Below are 25649 nucleotides of genomic sequence, written 5' to 3'. Positions count from 1 at the left end.
GGGTTAGGCAGGGCTGTGTGCTTACACCGACCCTGTTCTGCCTTTGTCAACGGGGTAATTGCGCACCTGAATGGGGTCGAGAATAGTGATGCCCCCAAACTTGGAGGCAGCAGGGTGCCCGCGATTATGTTCGCGGATGACACCCTGCTGCTCTCCAAGTCCCCAATGGGGATTCAGCGAGTCCTCAATGGTTTCGAGGCTTTTTGTAAAGATCATGGCCTCGAGATCAATGTATTGAAGACAAAATATATGGTCTTCAACTCTCCATCTAGTACTCGCCCTAACCCGTACATTGGACCTAACAAGCTAGAGAGGGTTCAAACCTTTGAGTACTTAGGAATCACCCTAAATGAAAAAATTTCATGGGTGCACCAGCGGGAGGAATCACAATTAAAGCTGACCCAAATAGCAGGGGGAATCATTAAATTAGTCTCTAAAAACAAATCTTCTTCTAAGCCGGTGGCTCCCCCTTTAGAGATCTACAGAGCACAGGCCAGGGGAGCGGTTATGTACGGATGTGAACTTTGGGGCTACATGTGTAACCGTGATCTGGTAGTAATTGAGAACAAATTTATCAGACAGCTTCTATCACTTCCCTCTAGTACTCCACTGCTGCCCGTTAGGCTCGACCTGGCCCTGAGACCTCTTGATGAAGATATGGGCTTACGACCCATATTATTTTGGCGCAAGATTTGGTCTGTACCAGAGCTAGCTAATTACAGGCTAGAACTGCAGGAAATTCTTACCCTCCCAAATACTGGGAAAATTCCCTGGCTAAACTATATTAAGAAAGAATTGGGGAAACTGGGGTTACATACTGTATGGTCTGACCCACTCTCATCATGCCCCAGGGTCACACGGAGGCAGCTCATCACTTATTATCAGGAAAGCAAACTTGCTATTCACCTACAAGGAACTGGCCCAGGCACCCTAACGTCATCATTTTTAATAACTAAGGACTGCTACAGGTTTGAAACCGTTTTAGATGTTATATCCCCAACATTCATCAGGAAATTATATCTCCAATGGAGGTATGGTAGTTTACCATTACGGGCCTACACCAGCAAATGGGCCGAATCTTCCCCGTCTCATTGCCCAGGGTGCGTATCAGAACAGGAAACTGATATGCACATATTGTTTTTTTGTAATGCTTATGCGCAGGTGCGGAGGAAATGGATTGTCCCAGTATGTAAAAATCTGGGGTTCTCCCACTGTATGCAAGCATATAGGGTCTTTAAGACTGATTTATCAGGGCATATAGTCTTTGCCTTAGCCAAATATCTGGGTATAGTCTGGCATAAGAGAAGACATTTTCTAGATGGGGAACCATGATAAATTGTTAAAATGATAAACTGTGATGTAGATATTTTTAGTATGTTATTGGCTGGTCCTTACATCTGTACACTGATTTCATATGTTTTAATGTCTGTATATATCTTAACATTTATGTTTTAGATAAATGTCATTTGTACCTTTTATGGCACACGTTGCCGAAATAAAGATTATGATGATGATGATGTTCTCATAGATTCAGTTAAGATGCACTTTAACTGTTGCACTATTAAGCCTGACCTAAAAATCCCAGTAGTTTAGTGTATATTTACCATGTGTTGGCTGTGCCCCTGACATCGTGGGACCACCACAAACACCAGAAAATATATAACATAGCCTATTCCAGCCCTAAGGGTCAGCTGGAGTCAAACTCATTAGACCATCCTTGCAGGGCATCAAATGGCTTCTCCTTCCAGCTGGACATCCTTTCATTGTTGTCACGCCGAGTTTCAGGCTCTTCTCAACTGTGCATTGATTTAAAGTGGAGGTGGGAAACATTAGGGGGCAGGCACCCTTGGCCAATCCTAGCATGCTACATCATCCCTCCACCCTGTTCCAACCCTCCTGCACAGCATTCTGGGACAATCCAAAATGGTGACTTAAATTTACTCTGATAAGAGCTCCTCTGGGGCCTCCGCTCCACCCCTACTTGATCCATCTGCCTTGTCCCTTCCCATCTTCACTTCATAGACGATCCCCTCCTTTGTTGACTCCGGAGGTCTTGGCTCCCTTCTTTGTTCAAGTGAACCAGGTGCAGTATGCCAAGCTAATTATCAGGTGCAGCTTTCCTTCCCACCCCTTTCTTTCCCAGGAACTGAGTCAATCATTGTTGATGGCCCTTTTGTGTGTGAAGCCTTTTGATCCTTCTGCTGGTGAGCAAAGTAATTACCTTGGCGCAGTATGAGGGGCAAAGAGATGAAATATGATTATGAGCTGATCCAGAGAAATTTGAGTTCTTAAGTCCCAGAAGATGTAGGTTATTAGTGACTGCAAATTCAAACTCGGTGTGTTTATTTAAACCCAGTTTGGTACAATGTAGGCCCAAGTCGCACGAAACTGTACTTTAGGGCAGATTTCAGAGATATGTATAATGCAGTGAAAACAACACAACCCCACACTATGAATGCCCACTCATATTATAAGGCCTACCACAGGCAAGTACCAATCCTTGTCCTTCTGTGACAGGTTACTTGTACGCAGATACGAAGCTGGGCACAACAGTAGTTTCACGTGTGTACATCACAGGAGTTTGCTCATATCTTACTGTGTAACCAGCTCAGTGCCTGTTCCCCCTAGCTTTGTAGTAAAAGCCTCATATTAAAAGGTGGGCACTCGGATAGTGAGACTCACTCGTAGTAAAAGTTAAATAAACCAGTACTCCATTGAAAAAAATCCTGGTGGACTAAGTGGGTGAAACACATTTGCTACAAGATAAATGTGAAGATCAGGTAAATATGATTTATGTATATATCAGTTCTAGCCCTGACGAAGATGTCGGGATAAACAACCACATGATTAATCATGTTTTGGCTAGCAAACCTGCATTTGTTGGAAGTTTATAATGAAAGAAGACTGCTTACGTTTTATATTGGCTCACTTTTGTCTTGACCTCCACCTATGAATACTTGTGTTATTTGAGTTTGATGTAAAAAGTGTCTATTTAAATAAGTTATTTGATTTGATTTAATTGTTTATAAAGCGCAGCATACCACCAAAATGGCCTTTTGGCGCTGAGCTAAAACAGAACTAAATGCAGAAATAGAGCAGTTGGATTCACATCGTAATAGAGCACTCACTCTTGCGTATACAGGAATGACTTACTTGTTTCCCTAAATGACAGATTGTAAGACATTTGTCTTGAGCTTGAACAGACCATTCCACTCTTTAACCACTTTGAAATGGAAGGATTGGCTGCCACTTTGAGCTTTGTTTACTTTTGGGATACGCAACAGCGAAAGACCTGGAAATCGTCATACTCTTGTTGGGCTTTAATGCTTCATGGCGGATTCCCTATGGGATACCATCTTTGGGGTAAAATGTATGCACCAGTCATAGTGTTTTAAAAAAAAATCTTTGGTCAGTGCAGGCTCCTTCTTGCCGCTGATACTCTCAATTGTATTTCTTAAGGATGGAGACAAGTCTCACAGCATAGTTATGAATACATTGGAGTCTGTTCATCTGGCTCGGAGGTACACCTTAAAAGAAACAGCATTGAAGTTGTCCAGTGTAGACATAATGCAAGATGATACTATCTCCTCTGGGAGGCAAGTAAAACTGTTTTTTTGGGTCTTTAATTAGTTAAAGCAGGTACTCGTTGTTGAATAAATATGACCGTTTAAGTGAGGTTGTTAAGGAATACTACCAAGGAATTTACCTTGGTCTGGGAACTTTCCGGCTTAACTTTGGAACAAAGCTTCAAACAGTTGTTACCACAGAGTCTATCAGTGCTCAGAAGCAGCTCCATTTTACCTGTATTGAGCTTTGAAAAAAAATGATGGCCCATACACTGCCAAACTGCCCCTAAGCAGATCTGCTGCTTCTTTGCCGCATAACGCCCTTGTAACCCATGTGGAACAATACCCGAGTGTTTGCCTTGTAAAAAATATATTGACAGCTGAACAAACAGATAAGGTCTAATTGGGTCACAAGTACGGGTGACAGAGAAGATCCCTTGGGCACATCACATATTACTGACTTGGGAGAAGATCGAAAGTTAGCTAATTAAAAAATTATCAGTAATCAGCCAGGAATTACCGAAACCAGTTCCATTTGGTGTTCTTGACACCCACTTCTGTATCGCTAGTCATCACAACCGGGGGTTTATTGTGTCAAACGTGACGGAGAGATCTACAGAGATCACCCTTGCTGCATCATCTTCAGAATATATCTGGTAGTATCAGTCAGAGCTATGAGGGTAGTTTTCTGTGCTCCTTTTGTGCTGAAATCCCATCTATCATTCGTCTAGTATTATCCCTATTCTAAAAATCACAAGAGCAGTTTGGTAACCACTTTATTTAGGAATTTGCTAAGTGCTGGTAACAATTCAATTGGGCAAAGTTGTTCTTTTTGTATCTGCTGCATCCCGTTTCCAGACTCCTGGTAACGTGTCTGATAACAGAGATAGATTAAATAACACTTTGATTTTACCTCCCAAAGTTAGCGATAAGACCTGGGGCACAGAAGGAGAACCAGGATCATTGGGGAAAGACCAGTTTTGTTGCAGCAGTAAAGGGACAGCCTAGTTTGGAGATATTGCTCTGGAATTAAACTACTCTTGGCATACATGATAAAGGTTTTCCCCTGTAAATTCATTGTTCTTTATAATCTAGATTACCCTCGATCAAGATTAGATATGGTCCTTCTCTACTTACATTCAGCCTATCTCATAAGAGTTTTTACATATGGATTGTTTCGGTAAACCAAACTTTCTTTAGCAGTGTCATTTGATTTCTCCCATGCAAAGCTCAAGCCAACATCAACACTGTTCTACAGGTTAAGTTGACTTTCACCACTATTTCCGTAAGGCAGTCTTGAGTTTTGTAAGCACTTAATTGAGGTTAATTTAAGACCACATTTTGGCTTGGGATATGGCGATTTTTTACTGAGGACCTGTTAGTACAAGAACCAAAAATATTTAACCATATTAGTTGTCAGTCTGTCCAATCCAATGATATGAATCTCCTAATTAGATCGGTGTCTGAGATGTGAGCACCAGGTTCAGCCAATGACCGCAGTGCCCTTTGTATGCCAAGTAGGCCATTAGAACCATGCATTTACTCCTAAGAGACTGCACAACTAACTTCTTTTTCGACCTGTCTTTCACACACAGATGAACTGATTACTAAAATTAATTGTTCATAGTTGTTAGATTATTTAATTGTGACATTCTTTAGAGGCCATTTTGAACCTGGATATAGAACCCCATGAACGAGAGAGCTGTTCAGAGTTGTTGCATATGTATTGATATAGTTAAATGTATCAGTAGGGCAGTCATTTTCGCAGATTACGTAAACTAAGTCATAATCATATATATGGTTATAGGGGCAGATCGTTTCGATGTATTCATTTGTTACTATTGTGGCAAAAGTGATACATTTTGTGATGTATTTGTAAGCTATTTTTTCCCGACTGAGTGCACAATACTTTTCTCAGATAATGCTCTTGTCTGTTTCTGACGTGCCTTTAGTGCTACTTGTTCAGGAGCGGGCACTCTTCTTGATCCCTGCATTTGTGTATTTTTGATTCATAATATTGTCGTGTACATCTCATTATAATTGGTGCCCCACCTATTAGATCAAAAGGAAAATTCGATTTTCGGAGAAAAGAGGAACTGGCAGAGGTCTTTAACCTCCATTAGTGAGTTATGCCGTGTTAGATAGGGAGTGTTAGGAGTCAGACAAGCCTGTCAGATAATATCTTACCTGTAGGTGGCGATGAAGCAGAGCCCTGTCTTTGTACCCCCAAATAAATATGTACACACAAAGAATGGTATTTTACTACTGTATGATTGTTTATTATAGAATATTTGTTTTCAAGTCGTTTGTATAAGACTAGTAATCATGATCATTACGAATAACTCAGGAGATACTGTGCAAATCAGAAAATGTTCGGTAAAGCCTGATCCTATTTCATCACGCATCCCAGTCCTGTTGTCTATTCCCTACCTAATTTGTCTAAAGATTTTCAGTCATGTACATGCATGGCTGCAGTGCTTAATTAAAGCCAGTGTTTTCCTGTGCTCGGCACCAGCTCTTAACCCCTTCCCTGCGCCGTGAGTTCTGCCATGGCCCGGGGGTGCTAGGGGGTGAGCGCTGCGCTTCGGTACTGATGACGGCTCCACGCCATCATGAGTCACGCGCAGCGTGTGCTCATTACAGCCTGGTGCCGTCATGACCCCGCCTGCTCATTAATTCGCCCGCACAGGCGGGGAATTCGTGCCGCGTGGGCGGAGCGGCAGCGGCATGACTGCTCCACGCCATCATGGCGCACGCCTACCATGACTCATGACAGCATGGAACCGTCATGAACACCCAAGGGGTTAATTGACAACACCGGTGCTCATCACAGTCTGCCACAAGGTGCCGCTGTTTGACTAATTTAGAGATGACCACAACAACAGTTAATGATTAATTAAATATACATTAAAAATTACGATTACCTGTCGCCCAAGCCTTTCTTATAGCTTTGGGGGCCTGGAATAGTCAAACTTGTCACACTTTTAGTAGTTGAATTCTTACCATCATTGGCAGCATGGCAAGGGCAATGTATACTGAAAGCTGCGGTGGCCTCCTGACGAGAGCCCTGGCCCTTATTATTTTGAAAATTAAGCATTATAGAGCTGCCTTAGCTAGAAAACGTTGCAACTCATCACCGTGTGCGTTCAGTAGACATCTAAGTAACTTCATTTTGGTATTTGGTTTCAGAAATTCATGTTATGCTTTCCCGAAAGAAATTACACACACACAGTGACCATGAGCCACACTCATTTATTCACATTATCCCCTGTTGTAGGAGCCCCAAATGATAAAATGCGACTAATGTCTATCCAGGTATCTAATGCAAAACTCACATGGGGTGTACATATAGGAAATCATACTTGACTCATCCTCATGCGCACACACTACATTTGTGGGGTAAATACTCTCAATTCACACCTCAACCCTTTCTCTGTGTTAATCAGTCGCTTAAGCGATCTACACCTGTTCTGGATAGTGAATGATCAATGGTATCACACAATTTAGCAAGCAAATGTGGGATTAATTTTCGTTAGGTCCCTCAGTTTTAGAACACTAAATAAAATACAGAAATTGGGAGTTAAAATTCAAACAGTGAAGGAAATGTTCCCGTCCAATATTCTTCATTCACTGGTAAAACATGGTACCAGAACATATGCAAAGCATGCAAGCCAGCAAAGACCTGATTTAACGCAATGAAAAAACCGGAATGCAAACGTTGCTATTCCTCTTACTATGAGAAAAGTCAGAGTAAAAAAGCCTGTACAGTCGCCTGTCAAAATCACGGTGACGTTGGGAGTCAAACATTATAAAATAATGACAATACTGGATAAGTACGCATCAGTGAAATGTACGTGGCTAAGTTTTACACCTGCCGTCTAAAATAGCCTTGGAAAAAGTTTCAATACCAGCTTTATGTTGCACCATGCAAGTAACTTGTTGCTATGCAGCCATACTTTATAGGTCTCACCTATGCAGCGCTCATGCGCTGCATAGGAGACCTTTAGCCGTAGCTCTTGAAATTTTTAAGCACACACTCGTGCTTGTGGTGGCATACACCTTGCGGGAGCGTGCAGGGTCGCGCCACAAGCACAAGTGCAGTGCTTGAAAATGAGCGTGAGGCGCTCGCGCTCCACTCTCTTTCCCATCTTTGTGCCCTTTCACTCCCTGTCTACTCTCTGCCCCCCGCCCCTGCTCTCACCCAGTGCTTCTGGTGCCCACACTATCTAAAACTGCTAAGTATAAAATAAATATCCGGGCTCTCCACACCTCTCCTCCCTTGCACGCGCCAGTCCTCTCGTTGCTTTAAGTGGCTCTCTGTCCTTTCACTGCCTCCCCTCCCCCTCGCTAGTTAGTTATTCTTATTCTTGTAATATGCATTTAGATGCCTAAACTGATTTTTGCATGGTTTCGAGATTTAAATGCGTGTAAGGATCTGGTTAGCAGCCTGGTAGTCCGAGATGACGTGTGTAAATATCCAACCCCGGTATTCCAATGATTGGCGATAAGACACCTCACTACTGTTCTCCATTCTGTTATATAATATAATATAATAATGTAGTATCCTCAGAGCATTGCGAATAGCCTCAAATCGTTAAACTCTGCAAACATGTACGGGTTTTATATTGGAACCATTGTCACAAAAAAGGTTGAGTTTTAGAGTACTCACCCTAACTGCAAATGCCTTACATTAATGGCTGACTCACTCTCACTGACTATCACACTCTCACTTACACTCTCACAGACTCTCACACTCTCACAGACTCTCACTGACATTCACTCTCACACTTTCACACTGACTCACTCACACGCTCACTCTCAATGACTCACTCTCACACACACTGACTCTCTCACTCTCACTGACAGACTCTCTCACTCTCACTGACTGACTTTCCCACTCTCTCACTCACTCTCTCTCACTAACCGACTCTCACTGACACACACTCACTGACAGACTGATTCACTCACTCTCAAGGACAGACTCTCACTGACTCACTCTCACTGACTGACTCTCCTACTCTCTTTCACTTACTGACTGACTCTACCACTCTCTCTCACTCATTGACTGACTCACTCTAACTGACTCACTCTCACTGACTCTCCCCCTCTCTCACTGACTGACTCGCCCTCTCTCTCTCTCTCTCTCTCTCTCTCTCTCTCTCTCACTCTCTCACTGACTGACTGACTCACTGACTCACTCACTCTCACTGACACTCTCACTGATAGACTCTCTGACACTGTCCCACTCTCTCTCACTCACTGACTCTCCCACTCTCTCTAACTCACTGACTGACCAACTCACTCTCACTCACTGACTGATCGACTCACTCTCTGACTGACTCACTCTCACTCACTGACTCACTCTCACTGACTCTCCCGCTCTCTCACTGACTGACTCACTCTCACTTACAGACTCTCACTTACAGACTCTCACTGACAGACTCTCACTGACAGACTCTCACTGACAGACTCTCACTGACAGACTCTCACTGACAGACTCTCACTGACAGACTCTCACTGACAGACTCTCTCACTGACAGACGCTCTCACTGACAGACGCTCTCACTGACAGACGCTCTCACTGACAGACGCTCTCACTGACAGACGCTCTCACTGACAGACGCTCTCACTGACAGACGCTCTCACTGACAGACGCTCTCACTGACAGACGCTCTCACTGACAGACGCTCTCACTGACAGACGCTCTCACTGACAGACGCTCACTGACAGGCTCTCACTGACAGGCTCTCACTGACAGGCTCTCACTGACAGGCTCTCACTGACAGGCTCTCACTGACAGGCTCTCACTGACAGGCTCTCACTGACAGACTCTCACTGACAGACTCTCACTGACAGACTCTCACTGACAGACTCTCACTGACAGACTCTCACTGACAGACTCTCACTGACAGACGCTCTCACTGACAGACTCTCACTGACAGACGCTCTCACTGACAGACGCTCTCACTGACAGACGCTCTCACTGACAGACTCTCACTGACTCACTCTCTCACTGACTCACTCTCACTGACTCACTCTCTTACTGACTGACTCACTCTCTCTCACTGACAGACTCTCACTGACTCTCACTGACTGACTCTCACTGACTGACTCACTCTCTGACTCCCACTGACTGACTCACTCTCTGACTCCCACTGACTGACTCACTCTCTCACTCTCACTCTCTCTGACTGACTGACTCTCTCACTCTCTCTGACTGACTGACTCTCTCACTCTCACTCTCTCTGACTGACTGACTCTCTCACTCTCTCTGACTGACTGACTCTCTCACTCTCACTCTCTCTGACTGACTGACTCTCTCACTCCCACTGACTGACTCTCTCACTCCCACTGACTGACTGACTCTCTCACCCCCACTGACTGACTCTCTCACTCCCATTGACTGACTGACTCTCTCACTCTCACTGACTGACTCTCTCACTCCCACTGACTGACAGACTCTTTCACTCTCACTGATTGACTGAGTCACTCTCTCACTGACTGACTCTCTCACTCACTCTCAATGACTGACTGACTGACCTTCAGCCTCCTGTTATTTATGCCCCCCCATAACAAAGAAAACCACAACAAGCAACCATTGGGACAGGCAGATACAAGTTGCCAGCATTGAAAGGACAAAACAAAACTCAAGACATTATTTTTAATACTTTTTTAATATGGTCGTTCAGTTGTACATAATGTTTTTTTGTCATATCTATGCTAACAAAAATACTTATGACACTTTTTTATTATAACTTTTTAGCATGCTGCAGACTTCTGTACAACATAGCTTAAAGACATAGGTAAAGTCAATATCTCTGGCTAAACACTTATAAGTTCCCAAAGGCGAGACCTATTGGCTATGCCAATGCTTGTTGCACTTGAGTTTGAAGAGAAAAACTTGAAACATTTCAGTACTTTAGGCTCTCTCTCCATTGCAATATTGTGTGTATCCTAACCTCACACGTCCCTCTGGCTGCCTGCAGCTCTGAATAGAATGAGCATCCCTCAGTCCCTCTTGACCAGAATGCTGTTCACAAGCTCCAGGTCTACCAGTGGCTACCCCTATATCATGTGTGGCTAGTTTAGCCGAGGAAGCCATAATACAAAGATGTAGGAGTCTGAATCTCTTCTATAAATGAGCAAATCTCATGACTCTAATTTTGTCCATAAGTGAAAAAACAGGAAATATGTGTAAATGCATGCAATATGTGAATATGCAGTCATGCATAGACTGCCCGGTCTTACTTTGTAACTTAGGGTACACATGCACAACATGGTGTGTGTCAAAGGGTAGGCTTGTGAAATCTTGTGCAAATATGGCGAACAGCTACTCAGTTTTAACCTAATGGTAATTCACAAGCGGAATGGCATTGCTGGCGTTATTAAGCACATCTGATAAGTACTTAATTCATGGCAGTGTAAGTGCAACAGATTATGCAACATTTCAAAGGGATTTAAGAAGGAGAGATGTGATGTAGAGAAATGAATTCAGTTGAAAGGGGAAAAGAAAGGCAAATAAAAGATTAATCAAGAAGAGCCGGCTGTATAAAGGGTTTTTACGTTTGCAGCTCCTCTGATTTGGTAATCCTGAGGGTTTGTAGACGGTTAAACCCTTTTTCAAATGTATAAAACCGTTTAGTGATTCAGAAAAGTTTCGGAATTATTAAATGGATTTAGGAAACCATATGAAACAGTTTTTGGAAAAGGCATATATAGGACGTCCTTTTCAAATACTGATTCCTTATGGTATGTTTAATGTTTTGCATCCCGAAATCCGGGCACAAAGCATTAATATTTTACTGACTCCTCAAAGGTGGTGGTAATCCATTCGCACAAGGGAAAGGGGCCCTCTAAGCACCCCTTCCCCTTTGTGAATGTTGAAAAAATATTTTTAAGAGTAAGCAGTGGAGAATAAGGCCTCTGTCGGTTCCTTGAGAAAAATGCTAACATTCATTTGCTCATGAAACGATTCAATATGTTCCGTTAATTATTCTGAAGTACTTTGGACCATTTTTTACATAATTTTCCAGTGCTATATATTTTAACATGATCTTTACCGTACAAAGATTGCATTCATTATGCTAGTAATCCCACAACTCCCTTAGCAGAATTCGGCTGACACTCATTCCTGTGTAAGTTCCAAATGCATGTTCCCTTGGGCTCTTCAGTTTATTCTTTTTAAGTACAATAAGGGGGTCCTGATGGGGTGCCAATTGACCTATATAAGAATGAAATGGAGCTCTGGTCACCAATTCTAACTAGAGTTTTTAATGCTGCTGTTGAGGATTCAATTCCGTTGTCATGGGGTCATTCTATAATTATACCTATCCATAAGAAAGGGTCAAAGTCTGAACCGAGTAACTATCGCCCTATTTCCCTTTGGGCCTCTTCAGTGGCGGTTTCAGCATGGGGGCGTCGGGGCTCCGCCCCCTTTACTATCACCCCCCCCCCAGGGCCGACCATTAAAGAAGTGAAAAGTAAAACACAATATTAATTATCAGTAAAAACAAAAATAAAATGACTTACACCTCTCGTTTGAGGCGGTGCACAGGTCTGTTATTCCAGTGAACATCATAACTGATGACTCACGACGAGTATTATGTCACGTGACACTGGCAGCGGGCCCTGAGTGTACAGTGTTTGCCGGGCTGACAAGCTCACTGCCCTGAGGCCTGTGAGGTCATCAGCTCGGCAAACACATAGCCTCAGGCACCAGTCTCCACCCCCTGATGACATGAGGGTAAAGTTAGTCCTGGGCGCTTCAGGTTGAAGCCCTGCAGCGCCAGGGGCTTCACGTCAATCAGGGAGAGGAGAGGAGTCACCCCACCCTTTCCCCAGTCGTCACAGGCATGCAGGAAGTTACGCAATTGAGCCTGCGCAGTTTGTCATTAGGACCTTGGAAGACACACTGCGCAGACTCGAGGTGGCTGCTTCCCGCGCTGCTACTGGCAGGCTGTGGCCAAACGTGTCATGGCGCACCACTCTCGCTGTGCATCTTTTTTCCCCCAGCCAAGGCCCATCTCAGGGTGTTTTCAAGTACCCGGACTCCGTGCTAATGAGCGCTGGAGTAGGAAGTTCAGTTCAGCTCTGCCACTGATAAATCCCCAGCTTTGTCTTCTTCCATTAACGAGCTGACCACTTATTAGCAGCAGCATATTTCCAGCTCGAGTGGAGCGAGCCAGAGCAGTAGAAAAGAGATCGGACAACCATGCTGAGGCAGACAAAGAGGGCCTAATTGTCTGCAATTAGGTGAGACACAATCCTTCAGTTTGTTCTCTGTTGGCAATAGCTGGTAAAACTAGCTGTTTTTGATAAGTCCGTCCTTTGCCGGACCTTAATAAACTGTAATTGCCTTCCACTATGCACTGCTGGTACATGGGGCCTGACTTTGGGTAATTCGGCTAAGAAGCACATCTAGAGGCCCCGACTGCAGGGTGCATTGGATGGGGAGGTCTGGAACAACTGGGAACTGCTGATACTCATAGCGACTGACATGCATGGGCAGAGCGATGTAAAAGGCCCGTGCTGTTAAAGCAGTGGGTGCTGCAGGTCAATACTGATGTAGATTTGTAGGGGAGCGTGAGGAGGCAGTGCTAGAAAAGCAGCGTGCCTTGCAGTTTAGTGAGGTCCCAGTGCTGCAATTAGCAGGGAGTGCTGCAGATTTGGAGTGAGGTATATTTTCAGAACACTGTGCAGGGGTCAGTGCTAGAATAGCAGTGTATGCTGCAGGTTAGGGCAGAGGTACATTGACAGAGCAGCGTAACAGGTCAGAGACGGCTGGGAAAGACGTACATTTAAGGGAGGGGCCAGGGCAGGTTAGGACTGAGGTAAATCGAAAAAACAACTTGAGGAGTTAGTGCCGTAATAGCATTAGGTGCTGCAGGTTAGCTATGAGATACATTGACAGAGTAGCGGGTGTAGGATGCATACAAAACTCCCTCAGTTTTGTGGACCAATTTCAAGATGTACAATCCGGAAATTACAAGAACTTCCACAGTTACTTTAAAGTTTTCGTTGGGGGAAAGATTTTAAAGGCGGTATCTGTGCTACTATTGGGTACGTTTTGGCAATGATTTGGTGTGAAGCTGCATGTTGTCTTTGGTCATTTGTAGCCAGTTAGTGCAGGACACCTTCGAGGTGAATTGACACTGTTATGTGCTGAAAATCATACAGCAGTGCTAGGCATGATGGAGGTGCAGTGGTCTGCTGTCTGGGATCCTTCATTAGAATATTACACAATGGTACATACCAGGATTGAAGTGCAGTGGCATGGATGTCAAGGGTCCCTGCACTGATGTACACAGTACCGGATACCTTGATTGAAATGCTGTGGTTCGGATAATAGGGGTTCCTGCACTGGAATTGCAGGCAATTTTGGATACAAGCGTTGAAGCACAGTGCTATGGATATCTGGGGTCTCTGCAATTGAGTAACAGACAACTGTCCGGGCCATGTAATGAACCCTCAAAAGCTGGCTTGAAGAGTGATTGGGAGCGACTTTTAGAGGCAGCAGGGGACAGAGTTCGACTTGTGCTGAAAGAACTGTAACAGATGTGTCCATTGATGGCGACCATCCTACCCCAAAAATATGGTGCCACCCCGAACATGAATCCCCACACCCTGAACCCCGCCCCCAGCGAGCCCAGCCTCACCACTCACAGACCTCACCAGCCGCCACTGGGCCTCTTCTATTAAGATAATGAGTAGGATCCTACTTAAAAGACTTGAAAGTTGGGAGAATGATAACATAATCCTCTCAGAAGTCCAATATGGATTTAGGAAAGGCCTAGGCACAATGAAACAATGTGTAAACCTAGACCTACTGATTAGTAAATATACCCTAGCTAAAGAAGGTAACTTATACCTATGTTTCGCGGACCTCAGCAGCGCCTTTGACTTGGACATCATCCACGGATACAAGAAGGACGCCGTTACATGGGGTCGGACAGTACACCAGGTTATCACCGAGGACCCACCTAGATTTGAAAGGTTAATACGATATACTTATACTTTTTATCCAGTACCTGAAGACGTACCCATCTTCATTTAGACCCTGTGATCGGCTACTTCACATTTAAGCATACCGCTACAGCAGAACAATTTGAATTTCACTCGTCACCTACCCAGCAGTCTACGTTTACCCTAACCGGGTTGGAATTATCACCGGTTCTGGGAGATTGATCGGTTCTTATCTATTAAGACTTGGCCCTGAAGAGTCAGAGTTTATTGTACTCCGACGAAACACGTGTCGGCTGGCGTTTTCTAATTGATCATTAAAACAACAAGAACAACACACGTCAACTACTTTTCTTCCAGTCCTACAAACTGTCATATCATATGCTTTATTTTCATGTGTGCACAGGTTTTCGGTCTCAAATGTAGATGTTGGTCTTGTCTAACATCAATCAAGGGGTTGTAAGGGTCACCTTTTACCTGGTAGCACCATAACATTATAATCTGTGTCAGTCAACTTGCCAGTTAGCCAGCTGAGCGCAATCACTCCCTCACATTAAGAACCCTTCGCTTTGGCTAATAACCTTTGACTTGGTTGACCACTCCATCCTGTGGCCACTTTTATTAGAAATGGGCGCCCCTAAGAGAGATTGTTTTCTTTTTAGCAAGATTATATGAGAAACTCTCTAGTAAAGTGCGGTATGGATTAACAGAAGAATGTACCCCTTTTTTTAATGTTAAACAAGGCATCCTTCAGGGATGTGTGCTGGCTTCATTATTATTTTCATTATTTATTAATAATGTAGATTCAGCATTGAGGCTAATTCCGGCTGATTCCCCCGTGATTTTTGAGAAAACCGTACCAATTCTTTTATACGCTGATGATGCGGTTTTACTCTCCCGTGCCCCTATTGGACTTCAGCGCCTTATCAACAATTTTAAATTATTTATTGACAAAAGGAAGCTCCTTATAAATAAAATGAAAACATTTATTATGGCATGCGGTAAGCACCCCAAATTAACCAGGCCTTTTTATATTGATGATTCTAGGGTACAGGTGATCAATTTGTTCTGTTATTTGGGAGTGACTTTTTCAGGGAATGGAACCTGGGTCCATGTACATGCCAATGTTAAGTCTTAAATGTCGATTGGTATATTTAGATTTGCAGCAAAATTAGAAAATCATAGACCAAAGGATATGGTGGATATTTTTAAGGCTAGGTGCGTGACAGCAGCTTTATATGGGGCAGGACTTTGGGGTTATTGTACAAAAAAATTCCCTATTAACTGAAGAGAACCAGTTCCTTAAACGTTTATTATGTGTCCCGCCCTCCGCCTCTACTGAATTAATCCATAACGAGGTAGGTCTAGACTATATCTCAGACCTAGCGGCTATGCGCCCCCTCTGGAAATCCATATGGAGTAAGGAAGAGACGGCGTTCACACAAACCTTAATTCGAGATTGTCTAAGGTTAGATAATAGCAGCAAAATACTGTGGATCAAGTATGTTTGTTATTGGTTTGCTTGCTTATTCAAATGTGATATACGTTTGGACCCATGCCTTACAGATTCTATATCAAAATCCGAGATCAAAACAGTCTTTCTGGAGGCGAAAAGGGTATCTCGTTCCTGTATTATTGAGAAACAATCGACAGTGATATACTATCAGCAAGTTGAACTTGTAAAGGGCTTCCAACCGTATTTAACTTTTGTAACAAATGCTTCCCATAGATATGTATTGACACGCCTAAGATTAGGCATAGCCCATCACTTGGTAGCTTTTCCAAAAATGAAAGCTAGCACCACCATTCAGTGTCCATGTGATTGAGCTTCCCAGCAAAGTTGTGTCCATATTTTACTTTTTTGTAAATTCTACTTGAATTTTAGAATTTTTTATTTAAAACCTATCTTTTTAAAGTATAATATTAGATTTCCGCAGGATGCCATGAACCTGCTTATTGGTATGGAGGATCCAGGATTGTGTTTCCACATAGCATCATTTTTATTAAAGGCTATTTATAACAGGAAATCATTTGTTATTAACCAGTGATTGTATTTAAAGGGCATACTGGACTGTGTACCATTTTTTTTTCACATTGCACATTATGATGTTCCTTGTTGGGTTTTGCCTCTGGAATTTTAGTTACATTTTATGAAAGGCTAATTTTTTCACCAACGGTATAATGAATTTGTGTTTGTCGCTTTTATGGATTTTTTATATGGATGTAGTTACCTAAATTGATGATATGTTCCTTGTGTATGTTTTAATCTACTGTTATGCTATATGGCTGATTAATTCAACCGAATAAAGCTTTTAAACTAAACTGAACTGAAGTACAATAAGAAACCAGATCATTTATTTCACCACAGTTTAATTCTCTTTTCAAACTCCAGCTTGTAAAATTTGAATAGATTTCTCCAGGAACTATTGGAAGCTGTCACTCCTTAATATTTGCCAAGCAAAGGGATATTGTTTGCTGGTTAGGACCATTTAAAAAAAAATCAACTCTCTAGGATAGTAACATGTAGGAAATAAAGTATCTATTCCCTGAATTTGCCACTCCTCTGTTCCTCACACTCTCCATATAGGAATTGTTTTGTTCCACACCACAATCCCCTGGCTAGGTGTACTCACTCAAAAATGCAGGTGAATAATTCTTGTTGTGTAAAAAAGAAACATGTGTCAAGTTTGTTGAATTCTGGTTATAGAACTAAGTGTCAAGATCGAGCCAGAATTTTGATGGTGGTTTGAAATAGGGCAGTTTTGAAACAAACTCTGGTACTCTCCCATACATTGGCAAAGCACAGTGCTCCCACTGGTTCTGTACAAACACAATCCTAGTAGTAGTTACAAGTTGTAAAAAACATTTATCATAATGGCTACACTAGTATAAATCTGTAATTATTTGTAGTGAAATGAGAATCTGTATTCTAAATTGAAGCATATAAATGTAGATCTGGAAGCGGGTTCTTCAAGGTGTTCCAACCCAATTATTACCGAAGTGTGCAAGTGATAAGATGGCATCTAGGTTCATACAAAAGGTGTGTGGTATGGTGCAATCTTTGCTGGACCTTATATCTGGTAGTCTAAGTCGTCCTAGTAGACACCATCTTTGGGTTGAGTAGCTAATATTTTGACTGTAGAGTCATTCAGCACACTCATAGTGACTCTATATAGTCATTCTTACTTGCCTGATCTCATTGTTTTTTTAACTGTATTTTATTACTTTCCATAAGATAAAGGAAAAATCAAACAAAGAAACATACAGTGCAAGAGATCAGTTTCACGTACATTATCCCAACAATTACAAAATAAAGGCGGTTACGGGCAAGAGTCCTCGTCAATTAACAAGTGCAACAGCCGCAAGCAGCCCAAATAATCATCAGTGTAGTTTGTAGAATGAATCTAGATAGCGAGCAATACATCTAGAAAGGAGTACTGTAATTTCACACTTGGTTATCACAAAGTTAGCAAGGGTTACCACAATCTACACGATCACCCCTCTGCCTCTGAACTGTCCTTTAAGCTCGATTAACATCTCCATTTAATTTTTCTAGCAATTAGGCCCATAACAATTTCTCTTCCGCTGCCCCCTCATCATAACAGGATATTCCCTTATGATGTTCTTCTGCCACTCCCATTACATGAGGTTCCTCAACCATTGAACCACCAGCGAGGCCCTAGTGTGTATCCATCCAATGGGTACCCGGTGCTTCACCAGAAGGAGGGCGACTTGGGCAAGTTTGTAGGGGATTTTCCGATGCTTTGGTCTGCCCACCACACCCAACAGGCAAGTGAGCTGCGTTAGAGGGATCAGTATCTCCTTAGCTTTCTCAATGTGTGGCACCACCTGTCCCCAGTAATCCTGGACCTCGAGACACTGCCAAGCCAAATGTAAGAAACTGGCACCGTCCACCCCCATTCTGTTCAGATTATAAGGCGTTATGTAGGTGCGGTGTTGTAATTTAAATGTATTCTTACAAGTTACTGCACTTCCCACGGCAGCAGCATGCACCCAGTCTGAATCTGAGATTGGTTCTCCCATGTTGTTTCTCTCACAAGCTCCTCTTGCTGTAAACAGTTGTTTTTGCATGTCATCCCTAAAAGTCTTGTAAAAGAGGGTAATTACGTGTCGCCCATCCCTATATCAAATGAGGCTATCAAGGACCCTCAAGGGCGTGGCGCTACAGGGAAATGTCTCCACACCTCCCTCGGGACACTCTCCAGCTTAGCATAGTGTAGAAAGTGGGCCAGTCTTATTCCAAGAGTCTTGAGCTTCTTGGAAAGTGATAAAGGTTTCACCGGGATAGATATCCCCCGTTATCAGACACCCTCCCTCTCTCCATTGCTCAGTGGACATGTCTGCGTCTATACTTTGGAAGGAGGCGCGGTCTCAAACCTGCAGCTCCCTGCTGAAGGGGGCTCTGCAGGGTACCCTCTGGACCACACTCTCCCAGATCTCTGCTGTGGTTTGATTCGATACAGAACAGTGTGCTCTGACCTGTCCCCACGCATCAGCAACCTCGGCAAAGTATCACCCCCAGCATTAACCCCAAGAGTCATTTCTCCCAATAATCAGACTGCGTCAGCTATCTGGCAGCATGCTGCAGATGTGCTGCATATAATACTGCTGCAAGTCTGGGACTGCCAACCCTCCAGCCTCCAGGTCCCTTTTAAGTACCGTCAGTAACACCCTACTGCGTTTCCCTACCCAGATTACAGAGTTCAACAAGCTATCCAGTTTGCGAAAGAATTTAACCCCAAGCAGGCAAAGAGAGTTTGGAATTAGGTACATGTAGCGTGGGAGGAAGACCATCTTTGCCTCGGGCGCCCTACCTATTAGTGAGAGAGGGAGACTGTTTCAGAGCGTGATTGAATTTTCTTGGCCAAACGTGACCCGGTCCATATTTTAATGCTGGTGTTGTGCCTCAGATTGTGTGACCCAGATTCTGAAACCCCTCCAATTCCCAACGTAGTCCCACCTCATGCAATTGACCCAATTGTTTCCTGAGCAGTCTACTTAGAGTGAACAGGAGCAATTTGTAGGCGTTGATCCTAATTCCGGAAACCTCGCCGAAGGCACCCAGCAGCCTTAGCAAGAGTGAAACATACTCTCCGGGGGACCATACATAGACCAGTGTGTTGTCTGCTTATAATGAGACAATATGAGTGAAGTCACTCACCCTGATCTCCCAAGGTTCTGTCTCCCCACGCAGCAACAGGGCGAGAGGCTTGATCGCTAATGCAAAAAGGAGGGATGAGAGAGGGCACTCTGTTTGGTCCCCTTACCAACCGTACATGGCCAGAGAGCTCACCACTCACTCTAAAGCTTATAGAAGGCTCAGTATACAGGAGATGGATTTAGGCACAGAATGTGGGCCCGAACCCCATACCAGGTAATGTTGCCAGTAAATATTGCCATTACATCTTATTGAATGCCTTTTCAAGATCGAGGGAAACCAAGACCATCTCCACCTCTCCATCTTAGGTAGCATGAAAAAAATGAGTCAGTCTCTGGAGGTTACACTTGGTACTACGAGTCGACATAAAGCCGCTTTGGTCCATATGGACCAAAGCGTGGACCTACCCCTGTAATCTGGTCCACAGTATTTTACATAAAATCTTAAGATCAGAATTTAGCTTGGTAAGAGGCCTGTATGAGGAAGGCTCCAATGGATCCCCCAGACTTCAACATGGGGCACACTATCCCCTCCCACAAGGTTGGTGGAAGGACACCACTCCCCTTTAAGTCAAGGAATACCTCCAGCAGTTTCCCTTTACGGTCAGTAGAATAGGTCTAATAAACCTCTGCTGAAAAGCTGTCGCCATCTGGAGCCTTGAATCTATTGAGCGCCTCTATAGTGCCCCCATCTCCTCTATTGAGATGACCTCCTCCAGGTCCTGCATAATGTCCCGTCCCAACTGTGAGAGCCCAACTCTTACCAGAAAACATGTCTGTCTCCCCCCTCAGGGCCAACTGGACCAACCCAAGCAAAAATGGTCTAAAAGGGCCATCAAGATGTCCTGCTATCAAATCTGTAACTCCCCACGCCCATTCCGAATGTACAAAATAGGGAGTATCTCAGTTGCACATTGGATAACCCAGGCTAGGAGCTTCCTAGATTTATAGCCCTTCCTGTGTAGCAGTTGACAATATGATTTGAGAGTGGTCTTATCAAGTATGTCCCAGAGTGAATGTATTTCTCTATGTACCCCTAGAATAGTCATGAGCACAGCTGCTGAAAATGATTCCTGTGTCTGCTGGTCGGCCAATTGTCCTTCCTGGACCACAATGTCTCCCACTAGCCGCCTTCGCACCGACGGTTCCTATACATTCATCTCTAACTATCGCCTGGAGTGCCTCCCACTCAACCGCTCTAGTGTTCATGGTACCACAGTGTGTTGCTAGGTATGTCTTCAACGCTGCCACTAGATCTTTCCGGCAGACTGCATCTATCAGGAGGCCAGAAGGCATTCGCCTAGTCCCGAACCCACTCGGTTTATCTCCCCAGTCCTGAGTCAATAATACAAGTGCTTGATTTGAGATAAAGTGGCCCATATGTGAGCCGGGAATGATTGAGTCCCTCCACCAAAAAGCGGTCCAGACGACTATAAGTATTATGGGTCCAGGAATGGCAAGTATACTCACAATGGGTGTAGCAATTGTCAGCCATCCAACAGGCCCAAATTATGCATCATTGTCCTAAGTGCACCCACAATTAATGGTTTAGTGCCTCCCTTGAGTGGATACTGGTCTGCCGCCATGACCAAGATGCTATTAAACTCACGCTCCCAGTGTATCGGAGTTCCCACGCTACCTTCCAACAGGTCCCGAAGCCCATCATAGAAATGTCAGTCATCAATATTTGGGGCATACAAGTTTAATATTGGGAGCTCTCTAACTTCCACAGTGCCCTACAATGGGACATAGTGCCCCTCCAAATCCACCTCGCTAAATGTGTGCCTGAAGGGGACCCCCAGAGTCACCCATATGGCCACCCCCCGAGCGTAGGAGGAGTAGGAGGCTGAAAATGTCTGCCCACTCCATTTCTTACACATATTCTGTGTTTCCTCCTCCATAAAGTGCGTCTCCTGGAGACAAGCAATGTGTACTTTATGATGCCTAAGTAATGAGTGTACTCTGTAGCGTTTAGTGTAATCTCTAAGCCCCCGGACATTCTACGTGATGATCTTGGTTTGATCAGCCATGTGGGTATCCTGCTCCCTCCCCTGTTTCCTCCCATGTTCCCACCCTCCAGATGATCCATAACATATTCCACCAAACGGGGATACGTGTACTGTCTGCATCCTAGCACTGTGATAAAAAGCAAACAACCCCAAACAGTAGGATAAAATAAAGAAACCCAATGTAACTCCCCCCACCCTGGATGTACAGCATATCAACAATATACTAATCCAATGCAACTCCCGCTGTCAGTTACCACAGCCTAATTCTTTCCTCCCTGACCGTTGCCTACCTCAAATGTGAAGAGACATACCAACCAACCCTCTCCGGGACAAAATACAATGCCTTTTGAAGTCAAATTAAGCATGATGCACTGCAACCAATTTCTACATATCCAGATCATTAATCCCCAATACACACATCCCCTCTACCAAGAGACATTGGGAAAGGAAAAAGCGAGTCCTCCCTGTATAAGGAAGGAAGGGTAGTTAGACAGCAGTACAATACGGTTGCAAAATATCAATTCCCACATCTGATCACATTAGGGTTTTGCATCTGTGGTGCATCCTGCACCAACACACTCCTCCACCCACTCCCGCTCCAACTGCAAATCTGATGAGCCCAATGCCATGGTGCCATCGTCTTGGATCACAACCTAGCAAGTGCACCTCTCTATGGGGTCTGTCTGCCACCCAACTCAGGCTACTCTCTAACCCTCCAGTCAGGACCCCTGTGCCTGTTGGTCCCCAGGTTCTGGACCGCCAGGATCATGTTCTATCCTTAGGTACCCTGTCCCAGACCTTCAACCATCACCACACATCCTCTGATGGCCTGCGGTGGTGTCCTGTGGGGAGGCAGAGGTACCAGTGGCTGATGCACCCTCTCGATGGTAAGCATTGGGGATAAGCCACAAGGCTTCAGGGTACCTCAAATCCACGTTTCAACAAATTGCTCAGTGGCACATTATTGTGTTGAGACTTCTCCTCCATATCTTTTACTTGTGTCTCATAGGTCCCAGATCTGGACTTGACTGTGGCAACCTGCTTCTACAAAGCTGCTTCCACGCCTTAAAGTTCCACAATGGATCTCTTGGCCACCCAAACCTTTTCAGAGGCCTTGCAAAGGTCTGTAAGTAATAAGTTAACTTCAAGGGCCACAGATTCAGTTTTCTTTTCCAGTGCCACCCAAGAGCCCTGGATGGCCACCAGTATCTCAACCCTTGTGGGCTCCCCCACAGAAAGTTCAGGATCTTGTTCTCCCCTGGGTGAAGTTTGACATGTGCTGCACTGCGAGGCGGAAGCCAGGGTAGTATAGTGCTCTATGGTGTTACCCTGAGGATCCCCTGCTTGTTCTTTCCTCCCCATGTAGAATCCATGGTTCCAGCAGCCTCTCTATCATAAACCCTGGGGCACCAGCTGAGTCTAAGCCACAGCGGTGGGCGAGCCGTCCTCTGGCGTGGGGCAAACCCCAGTGGTGCGGACACCGGAGGAGAAAGGTCTATCTGTATCCAGCAATCAATGTTTGGGGACCCTTGTAAGCAGCGGGGGAAGGGGGACCAGTAATGCAGAGCAATTTACTGTCACGTTATGACCCCCTGTGATGAGTAGCTCAGCAAACCCTGATGACCAGGTGGAGGCCGAGCCACCCAGCAGAGGGACAGGCCACTGCCCGTGAAGGAGCTCAACAGTGGCCCTGGCAGTCCATGTCACAGCGCTTCTCGCACATGTTGGGGAGGCCCCAATCACCCACAGCCAATCTCGAACAGTTGTCTGATGTGTCCGTATCATCCTTATAGGCCGGTGGGGATCCACAGGGAAGCCTCACAGAGGAAGAGGTCGCCTGCCACCAACTCTAGCCCAGGCCAACCCCACATGGAGCCAGGAGCCTCGGGCCACCCAGGTGGCACGACCCCAATCAGCAGTATCGGCGCCTTGCAATGGTCCCTCTGTCACTCCTCAGAGCCCTCTCTGACCTCGGCCTTTCGCCAATGCCACACTGACTGCAGGCCGAAAGCCTCCTTGATTCACTCGCCTCCTGCTCACAGGCCACCGATCAGGGCAAGGGTGATGCCCTCCTCTCTCCACCCGAACTAGCATACATGGGCCTCCAGGCCCCGAGAGGTCTCTCAGCCCAACAGGCAACTACCGACAGTGGACTGCAGGAGAGAGCAATGAGCACCCTCCAGTGCGGGCTCCAGCCCTGATCCCCGAAACAGTCACCCCAGGCACGAGTCGGCCCCCGGGCACGTGGCGAGCAGCTATCCCCGCTCAGTAGGGCAGGATCACTGCAAAAACAGAGCACTGCCGGTCACAGCAGCTGCGGTACCCACAGCCTTCAGCTCCTCGTGGCAGAGGCCTACAGGCCTGCCGCAAGCCACTCCATATCACTGCATCCTGGAGAGTCCCAGCGGTCCATCCAGCAAGATATCGGAGTGCACTGTTGTAGTGAAAGTGTACACTATGTGCTTGTGGGTACAATAACGAGGATTAAGGCAGGATTCTGCAGGACAAGCTGGGGTCAATCGGGAACCTCCTAAGAGCGTGTCCTGTCGGCCACGCCACCACCTCATTTCATTGTTACTGAATTTAGAGCTTCAGTCTCTGGAATGGATTCACAGTGCACCCTTTACTTTAGAAATTCCTTCATAGTTGGCAAAATATAAATGACGTTAATGTCAATGCTATCTACACAAGTCCACGACAGTTATTTCAGATCCATCATTTTATTCACCGTTAGTTGATTGATAATGATCATTTCACTTTCTGACAGTTCAGAATCATATTCTTGTGGGTTTCAGGTGCCAAGGCCGACAAACTTTAAGCATGGCCTAGGGCAGATACCTTTACTGATACAGATGAAATTGCTTCAGCATTATTTCAGTGCTTATCACTTGTTGACCTGTGCTTAGACTTGGTTGCTCATTATTCAAAGGGTGTTCCACTGGGACATAATTTGTAACTTTCATATTGAAGCATGAGACATATTATATCTCTAACAGCAGCACTGCTTGACAGTACAAAATAGACCCCATGATAAGTCTTTACAGAGTTAACGAACATCTGTCTGATGTGTTTTCTTTCTGGACAATCGTGGTAGGATCACTCTTTTTATTACATTTATAAACATTACTGGCATGGGCTCTCTTTAGACATGACAAACCTAATGATTCTCCTTCTCCCAACTTCCCAGCCACAGGTTCTCCAACATTGGCTAACCAGCCAATGAGAGTAGTTGTTGACAGGGCTGGAGCCACTTGCACCTCAATCCATCTTTGCCAAATAAGTTGCAAATCCTGTAACAGATTAAGGTGTAATGTAATCATAAAGTTTCCAACCCCCTCCCCCCCCCCCCTCCCCCCCGAGGGTCCAATGCTTACATCTCAATGCCAAACAAGACTTTATACGGTGTGTGATTCGTCAAGACATGTATTGTCCTATCATTTAAACCCTCTCTGTGCTAAATACGTTGTTGAGCCTGGGCACACCTTTACTTAAGACCCTCACAGTCAAGGCTTGTTTAGGCACGCAATTGGCTCCCTCTACTCCCCTGTTTGAATACGGCCTAAAGAGATGTGCGAATTGAAGGTGTACACCCAACTCGATGATCACTTATGCTAACACTTTGGAAGGAAAATCTGGCCCTTGATCTGAGTGAAAGTAGGATCGCTGTAGACGGAATGCCATGCCTAAGAGCATATACAGTTGCACATTTGCTTCCCCATGACTAGCATTGCTGTCGATTTGGCACATACCCGTTGAGAGTCACATATTCATTATCCTGCGGTGGTGAGTGAGGATGAACACTTTCAACTGATATTTTTTCCTAGCTACCCAGAACAGGATTTCTTTTAATTTAGCGGTGCAACTAAATTGCTTTAATCGTCTGTGAGTTAATATTAGTAGCTCTAGCATGTGCATGTTTAAGTATTTGGGTGGTGCC

The 25649-nt window shown here is 44.7% G+C and overlaps 1 protein-coding gene across 7 annotated transcripts in view; it reads left to right on the top strand.

Moving 5' to 3' along the window:
• BTRC (beta-transducin repeat containing E3 ubiquitin protein ligase) overlaps positions 1–25649 on the top strand; it is a 1125814-nt gene that overhangs the window by 247390 nt on the left and 852775 nt on the right. The gene's annotated exons all lie outside the window — the stretch shown is intronic.

Source organism: Lissotriton helveticus, chromosome 5_1 (genome assembly GCF_964261635.1).
Source record: "Lissotriton helveticus chromosome 5_1, aLisHel1.1, whole genome shotgun sequence".
In the NCBI taxonomy this organism is placed as follows: Eukaryota; Metazoa; Chordata; class Amphibia; order Caudata; family Salamandridae; genus Lissotriton; species Lissotriton helveticus.
This window is presented reverse-complemented; position numbering and strand designations above follow the sequence as displayed.